Source organism: Acomys minous (assembly GCF_964271855.1).
Source record: "Acomys minous genome assembly, chromosome: 9".
Taxonomy (NCBI): domain Eukaryota; kingdom Metazoa; phylum Chordata; class Mammalia; order Rodentia; family Muridae; genus Acomys; species Acomys minous.
This window is the reverse complement of record NC_140490.1, coordinates 42,451,504-42,460,408: the sequence shown is the minus strand read 5'-3', so window position 1 is coordinate 42,460,408 and position 8,905 is coordinate 42,451,504.

Sequence of the window (8,905 nt, the reverse complement as noted above, 5' to 3'; positions counted from 1 at the left end):
CGTTAGCGCCCCCTCGTGTTCAGGAAACAGATCAACAAGGCGGAGGAGGTTCGGTCTCCAGGACCAGGGTGATGGTGTGTCCAGTCTTTAGGGTTCACTTACTAGGTAAGCTCTTGCAGTTAATTGAACCAGAAGAAAATTGAAGTCTAACCCTGGGATCGGAGAACTTTCCCCAAGGCTCCAGTGTGCTGATTGTAGCCTGTAAGTAGGGTCTCCTGAGAAGGGAGGTTTTTTGTTTTTTTCTGGAAGTGCTACAGCTCGAACTGTCCCCCCAGCTCCGCCCCCCTCCCCTTCCCCTCCTCTTCTCCTCCCCTCCGCCCCTCCCACCCACCCCACCCCACCCCCCCAGCTAGCCTGACCACAGGTCAAGCAAGTGCTTCATCGGTGAGCTACCTTCCCAGCCAAAACTCAAAACGTTCTTAACTGTAAGTGGCTGGTTCCTTTCAGTGTTCGGAATGGGATCTGATGCAGGAGACCTGGGCGGGTAGAAAACATTGGAGGATGCCTTTGTTTTCATAAACTGCAGAGCTCTCTAACCAGCAAATGTAAAGAAGTGTGAGCTGAGAACACCGTGAGAATGTGATCCTGAGAATAGTTTCAGGGTCTGTCTAGCTGGAAGGTCAAGGCTGCTCAGAGCCAGGCATTCCTAGGGGTTTCCCCTTCATAGTGCTGGGCATTGAACCCAGGTCTGAGCCCAGTTAGACAACTTCAGCTGGTGCCCAGAACCTCTTGCCCTGGACCTTGCTACACCTAGTGATCCGCAGCTGGGACTTTGTGAAGGTTCAGGAGGTGACCCACCTGTGGACTGTGACAATATTAGACTAGGGGACCACAGACCCAATTTTTTAAAAGTTGACATTAAAAAAAAAGTGTGTGTGTGTGAGAGAGAGAGAGGGAGAGAGAGAGAGAGAGAGAGAGAGAGAGAGAGAGAGAGAGAGAAGAGAGAGAGAGAGAGATCCTGATTTTTAGTGTTAGCAAGGAATTCCTCTTCTTTAAAACGAGGCTAGTGAGACAGTTTAGTGGATAAAAGTGCTGAGTTCGAACTCTAGGATTCAAATGGTGGAAGAGGAGAATGGAGCCCTTAAACTTGTCCTGTGACCTCCATATGTGCACTGTGGCATGGGTTTCAGTGGATACACACACACTCACACACACACACACACACACACCATAAACAAACAAAACATTGGGCCAGTTGTAGCTCAGTTGGTAAGGTGCTTGCCTATCCTGCACAAATCTCTCCCTGGGTTCAATTCCCAGCCCCACATAAAACATACATGGTGGTGCACACCTATAACCCCAGCACTCAGGAGGTACAGGCAGCAAGACCAGAAGTTCAAAGCCATTTTCATCTATAATGTCAGTTCTAAGCCAGCCTAGGCTGTGTAAGACTGTTTATAACTGACTGACTGAACGAATGAATGAACGAATGAGTGAATGAATTGGTTTAGGGCTTATCTGGCTGGAGCCTAGAGAAGGAAAATGAAGTCCTCCGGTGGATGATGCTGAAAGGATGGCCACAGGGCTGACTGACAGGCTAATGACAAACAAATGTGCAGCGCTCTGTCTCTGCCTTGTGTACCAGATTTCTGGTTGTGTGTGTGTGTGTGTGTGTGTGTGTGTGTGTGTGTGTGTGTGTGTAAGTTTAATAGCTATGTACCCTTTGATGAGCACAGCCCTCATTTCGTGACCATGGCCAATGTGAAAGCCCACTACCTGCCACTGTACTGTGTTCACCGGCCATCTAGTGCCTTTTACTTATTTTTAATATTTGTATTGTCTGAGTGTATGTCTATGTACCACATGTGCATCTGGTGCCTACAGAAGCCAGAAGAGGGCATCCAATTCCCTGTGACTGGAGTTACAGCTGCTTGTGAGCTCCCCTGTGGGTCTGACAATGAAACCTCAGGTGTCTCGGGTTTGGTGGCACACGCCTGTAATCCCAGCACTCGGAAAGCAGAGGCAAGCAGATCACTGTGGGTTCAAGGACAGCCTGGTCTACAAACCAAGTCCAGGACAGCCAAGGCTACACAGAGAAATCCTGTCTTGAAAAATCAACCAACCAACAAATAAAAAAAAAAAACCATGTCTAAAAAAAAAAACAAAAAACCCAGGTCTCTGGCAGATCAGTCAGTATAAGTGCTAAGCCACCTCTTTTTTTTTTTTTTTTCAAGACAAGATTTCTTTGTACAGCTACAGCTGTCCTTGACCTAGTGCTGTAGAGATCTGCCTACCTCTGCCTCCCCAGTTCTGGGATTACAGGCTTGTGCATCACTGCCCAGTTCCATCTTGTATCTTTTAATTAAACTTTGTAAAGCAAAAGTTGAGACAGTCCCCAGAGATTTATAGGTTGTCGTTTGCTTGTTTTGTTTTCAGTTAAGGCTTTATAGTGTGGGCTGTTGGTGTAGGACAGCATTTCAGCTTTGACCTTTGGACTCCCTGATGCCATCAAGTGTTGACTCCTTTAGTGCCTGTGTAGGAAGCTTAGAGATTCCAGCCTCTCCCTACCTACTCCTAACCACCATCACCCCACCCCACTCCCTATCCCCCCCCCCCACACACACACAACCCCTTCTCCCCTGCCAGGCTCTTGTGTGATTCCATCATCCAGACTCATACAAAATATGCCTGGCCTAATTCTCCAAAAACTGGTTTGACGGTTTTGTTTTGGGGGGAGGAAATTGAGTAATAGAAGATTCAAATAACACTCCCTAGAGAAGGGATGGCTTTAAAGCAGGGGATGCTGGAAGGTGAAATAGCCACCCTGCTTCCAAGTTCTCCCTAGAGCAGAGCAGCTGAGGGTTCGAATGCATTTCAAAGGCTTTCCAAATGACTGGGGGGGGGGGGGAAGAGATGTTGTAAGCAGAGTATTGCAAAAAACCGCAAGCGTGTCTTCAAGTTCGGTTGCACATGGTACCTGTGTCAGTCACCGAGTGTTTCTCTGATCATTTGGAGTCAACAGTAGATGTGGGTGACGGCGCAGGAGGAAGGGAGACATAGCCCAGTGACAGGAGTTGAGGCCTCCATTAAACATTGCTAGGACTTTGGGAGAAGCTGTCGGCATCCATTGCCAAACATGGTTGATGGAGCAAGCCTGTGGCAGCAGTTGACAACTGGGACAGAGCTAGCAGGGTTTCAAGGATGTGAAATCTACAATTGTGAAATGTGTTCTAGCAAAAAAAAATTTTTTTTTACTAAGAACAAGAGATGACACATCTACTCTATGATACAACTCAGCCCAAGAAGGTGTAAAGCTTATCTAAACACTTCTGTGAAGCCCTGCCCAGAGTGCTTTACTGGAAAGAGACACTGCTGCCAAGCAGAGGCCTGGATTCTAGAACATTCTGTACTCTGGTCTCACCTAGGGGATCACCCATGTCATTGAGGGTCTGCTTCCTCATTTAGCCCTGGGGGAGTAGAAGCAGGCAGGTGCTGCAGCAGGAATGATGCTTGGGCTCCAGTCCCTGTCAAGGTAAGGTAAGGGGGATTGAAGACCTAGGCTTTGCAGAGACACTACTCCAGGGGGAGCCGCCTCATTTGCACCCTTCAGCTGCCTCTGTAGCACTGTGCACTGACAGGCTCAGAGACCAAATTGTCTTCTGTAGTTAGTTTCGGCGAGTGTTGAGGATGGGCAAAGGCCCTTAGAAGCCAGGAAGCTGGGTGCTTGACCACACTTCTGGTCTTCTGAGAAGTTTCCAGTTTCATCAGCTCTGAGAAACTCTGCAGAAATGCTAAGAGTCTAGCTATTGCTGCTCGAAGGCAATCACACCTGCTGCACAGGCGCACACACGCACACTCACTCAGGGGCATCAGCTGCAGATGATCACACATACTACAGTCACACTCAGGGGCATCAGCTGCAGACATTTGCTCATGCTACAGTTACACACACACACACACACACACACACACACACACACACACAGGGACACCAGCTGCAGCCATCCACTCACATTACAGTCACAGACACTCAGGAGCACCAGCTGCAGAAATCACAGCTGTTACAGTCACACACACACACACTCAGGGGCATCAGCTGCAGACATTCACTTATGCTACAGCCACACATACATACACAGACCACACACACACACACACACACACACACACACACACACACACTCAGGGGCATCAGCTATAGACAATCATTCCTTCTACAGTCACACATACACACACACACACACACACACACTCAGGGGCATCAGCTATAGACAATCATTCCTTCTACAGTCACACATACACACACACACACACACACACACACACACACACACACTCAGGGGCATCAGCTGCAGGTGATCACACATACTACAGTCATATACATCCATGGTTCAGCTGCTGCCAGTCAAAGACAACTACACATGCTGCAGTCACACATACTCGACCATCTTGCCAGGCTGTGCACTTTCAGAGTGATAGAAAATCAGGCTGTTTGGGCATCACCGAAGGATGCTGTGGTAGCATCCAATGGTGGCTACAGAGCTGAAGCCCCTGTCTCCATCCCAACTCCCTGTCCCCACTAACCAGCACCATGGCCACTTTACACCAGTGCTTTCTGCCTCAGTTTCCCTTTTTTGGTAGTCGTTTGTGATAATAATGTTGATCCCAAGATGTTTTGAGAATAAAGCCACTGAGGTTACCCTTGCTTAGGAAAGGGCTTGAAACACAGACTGGCATGTGTTAGGGGTTCCCACCCTGAGCTCAGTCAAAGCTCAGCCCGGGGCTGGCTGTACAGCTTAGTTGGTAGAGTGTTTGTCTACAATGCACAAAGCCCTGATTTGATCCCCAGCACTGAAACAAACTGCTGTGGTGTCTCAGGCTTGTATCCCCATAACTCAGGAGGTAGAGGCAGGAGGGTCCTGAATTCAAGGCCAGCCTTAGCTAGACAGGGACTGCTCTGTCAGCATGGGTTAGAGATCCTATTTAAAAACAAAAAGATACACAGACAACATCAAGTCTTCCAGGGAAACTATCTTCAGCCATGACATGCATACACACACATATGCAGATGAGAAGAGGGGGAGAGAGAGAGACAGAGACAGAGACAGAGATACAGAGACACAAAGAGAGACAGAGACACAGAGACAGAGACACACACACACAGACAGAGACAGACTGAGGCACACACAGAGAGAGAGAGAGAGACACAGAGAGAGACACAGCCAGAGACAGAGAGAAACAGACACACACACACAGAGAAAAGACAGAAAGAAACAGACAGACACACACACACACATGATAATGGGGTGCTAGGTGACTACTTCTTCCACTTATGAGCACCTGCTAGGTTTCAGGCATTCCTGGGAGTTGAAGGAAGTCTAACATCTACTGTAGACAATGACCTCACTTTCTTTCATTCGACTCACTCTGGCTGAGCCAAGCCCATGGAGACTAGAGGAACGGTGGGGAGGGACGATGACTTAAAAGCACAGTGTGTACATGTCTGTCTGGGGATGCCGGATCCTGGAGTTGCAGACAGTTGGGAGTGACCATGTGGGTGCTGCGAGTTGAGCCCCGGTCCTCTGGAAGAACAGTAAGTGCTCTTAACCACTGAGCTATCTCTCCAGCCCCCAAGAAGCACTTCCTGAAGGAGAGGGATTTGTCTGAAGCTTTGGAAGTGGGTGAGCGATCATGGCCAGAACTATGCAGAGCCCTGCCAAGCCCTGGGTTGCGGGGAGGGTGTGGTGATAAGGGAGAGCTGTGAGCCTCACAGAGTTGGGAACATTGAGGGTGAAGAGGAAGCAGTGCAGTTCTGGTCCCTGGAGTCCAGAGGACGCTGAATGGACAAGTCAGATGGGAAAGACAGCGGCTTCGGGAGCACATTTTTACCGCAGGGCCACATGAGGTCCATTTGCTGCTTTGTTCAGTTGTTTTGAGACAGGGTCTCAAGTATCGTGTCATCTGTGCTGGTCTTGAACTTCCACATGCTGGGGTTACAGATTACAGGCGATGTCACCTGGCTAGTGTCGTGGTGATGAAAACCGAAGGCCTCATGCTCTCTAGTAAGCACTTTAGCAACTGAGCTTTATTTTATTTTAAAACAGTGTGCACATGCCTCTGTGTGTGTGTGTGCACGCGCACACACTCGTGTGCATGCATCCGCATGCTATGACATCCATATGGAGGTTCCAGGACACCTTGTGGGAGTTGACTCTTTTCTCTCACTGTGTGGGTGCTAGAGCTTGAACTCAGGTCGTCAGTCTTGGTGGCAAGCACCTTTACCCACTGAACCACCTCACTGGCCCCAAACTGAGCTTTTTAATGATGAATGTTGTGTGTACAGTATGAATCTGAGGTTGGGGCTTGGTGTTAGAGTACTGCCTAGCATGCACAGGGCACTGGGAAATATCCTAGGGACCTAGGTGGGACTCTGTGTGACCTGACGTCTGGAAGCCTCAGTTTCCCCATCTGAGAAGCAGTATGGTGGAGGGTGGAGCCTCACACACTGAGTCTAAGCTCTGTCCGTACAGGGGCAGTGGTAAGAACCTGCCCAGGCAGCAACAGCATGCTCACACCCTATCAGGGCATCCCACATAGTGAGGGAGGGAGGACTCCCATCCTGTGCCACTCCATAATGAGAAGATGGTCCATCTAGAGGAAGCAGGCTCAGCTCTGGGAGTTGTGCGTTGCTGGAATGGAGCCCCTGTTTCTCTCCCCGGGAAGCTCTGCTAGAAAGCATCTTGGCTGGAGATAGAGAGGCGTGGCCCAGGGATGCAGCAGCGCAGCTGTCTGAATATCCCTTGGCTCAAGGATTTGAACACGCAGTCCCCAGCGGTGTTTTGGGAAGTTGCGGCACCTTTAGGAAGGGGAGCCTTGCTGGAGGAAGTGGGTTGCTGTGGGTGAGCCTTGAGGTTTTATAGCTCAGGCCCATTTCCGTTTCACTCTCTCTGCTTCCTGGCTTCAGAGCAGATATGACCATGGCCTCAGGCCCCTGCCACCATGCCTTCCTGCCATGGTGGACTGTACTCTCTAAAACTAAGTCAAAAGAAATGTTTTCCTGTTTAAATTGCTTGTTGTCAGGCATTTTGTCATGGTGACACCAAAAAGGAACTAAGGCACATAAGCTGGCCGAAGTGGATTTTCCAGGAACCTCCCCTATCCATCTCAAGCAGACAGAGCACTGTATACATAATAAATAAACAAATATTAAAAAAAAAAAAGAAGAAGAAGATGCCCTACAGCCAGATCTTATGGAGGAGTTTTCTCAACTGACGTTCCCTCCTTTCAGATGATTCTAGCCTGTGCCAAGTAGGCATAAAACTAGCCCGGACACCTGGTTGTGTCAAGCGAGCATGACTCTCCCTGAACCTCTTAGATTCAGCAATCCCAGGCCTTACTTAATATCTGCCCTCTGCAACAGCCATCTTGGAACCTTAACCTCACGAATTGCCAGCAGCCAGTCTGACTCTGGCCGGCTTTGTTCTGGTTTTCCTGCTGCAGCAAGCTGGGTTTTATAGATCCCGTAGACAACAGAACTTCCTGTCACCTAGGAACTTACACAAGGGCAACAGGGTGGGCATCCCATTTCCCCAGGGATCACAGAGCGAGGAGAGGCAGAAGCCAGTAGGCAAATGTCACCTTACAGTGTCTGGCTGCACAAAGACTCCAGTCCTGCGTCTTGGGGAGGTCTAGTCAGCAAGGCACCAACCCCCCTTGTCCCAGTGTTTCCCTTCCTCGTTGTCACCCATTTCCCTCCCCCCACATTCCCATCCTCCTTGAAGTTCTGGCATCAGACATCCCTGGAAACTCTTCTGACTCCATTTCTGGGAAACCTGGACCCAACCGATCTCTTTCAGTCTTCCTGAAAACACAGATGTCAAACTCAGCTCTATCCTGGAAAATAAGCTTCCTAAAAGCAACAAGAAGAGCGAGGTTGGTCAGGCCTGCAGGGAAACACTGTCAGTGTTTCTTTGGCTGGATGCAAGGGAGCTCCTTCCCGGTGTGCCAAACACACACACACACACACACACACACACACACACACACACACACACACACACACACAAGAAAAAGAGGCAGAGCTGAAAAGACAGTGTTTTATAACGCCCAGATGAGAGGCTGTTGGGGAAGGGCTTGTGTTTTGGGCTGTGGTAATTTGGTTGGGCAGCAGTAAGGTTTTGTACATATTTTGATGTAACACAAGGTCTGTACAGTGCAGACTAGGGAAAAAGAAGTGACTTTCTTGTTAGTAAAAATTATCTAGGCCAGGTGTGGTGGCGCACGCCTTTAATCCCAGTACTCAGGAAGCAGAGGCAGGTAGATCGCTGTAAGTTCAAGGCTAGCCTGGTCTACAAAGTGAGTCTAGGACAGCCAAGACTACACAGAGAAACCCTGTGTTGAAAAACAAAAACAACAACAACAACAAAAAATCTACTTCTACTAATGGCTGTTAAAGAGTATTCCTTTTTTTCTTTTAAAAATTTTCTTCTGTATTCTTTTGGTGTGTGTGTGTGTGTGTGTGTGTGTGTGTTTGGGATCAGTGAATACAGGTGCCCTTGGGGGCCAGAAGAGGGCGTTGGAGCCACCCCAGAAGCTGGAATTACAATCTGTTGTGAGCTGTCTGTGGGTGCTGGGAACCAACCAAACTTAAATCCTTTATAAGAGTACTCTTAACCACTAAATTGTTTCTCCAGCCTGGAGCCTGGATATATCCTGCCCTCCCTCTCTCTGTACAAACTCAACAGGGAAACAGTAAAGACTTTCATATTGAAGTTGGAAAATAAATACGAAACTAGAAATTGCCTGACAATGCTTTGAAGACTGCAGCCAATGCAGTGAGACCGGGGTGGGGGCCGGGGGTTGGGGATGGGGTTGGGGTTGGGGTGGGGTTTGGGGTAGGGTTGGGGCAGGGGCGGGGTGGGGATGGGCTGGGGTCGGGGAAGGAACTTCATTAATGAGAAGATGC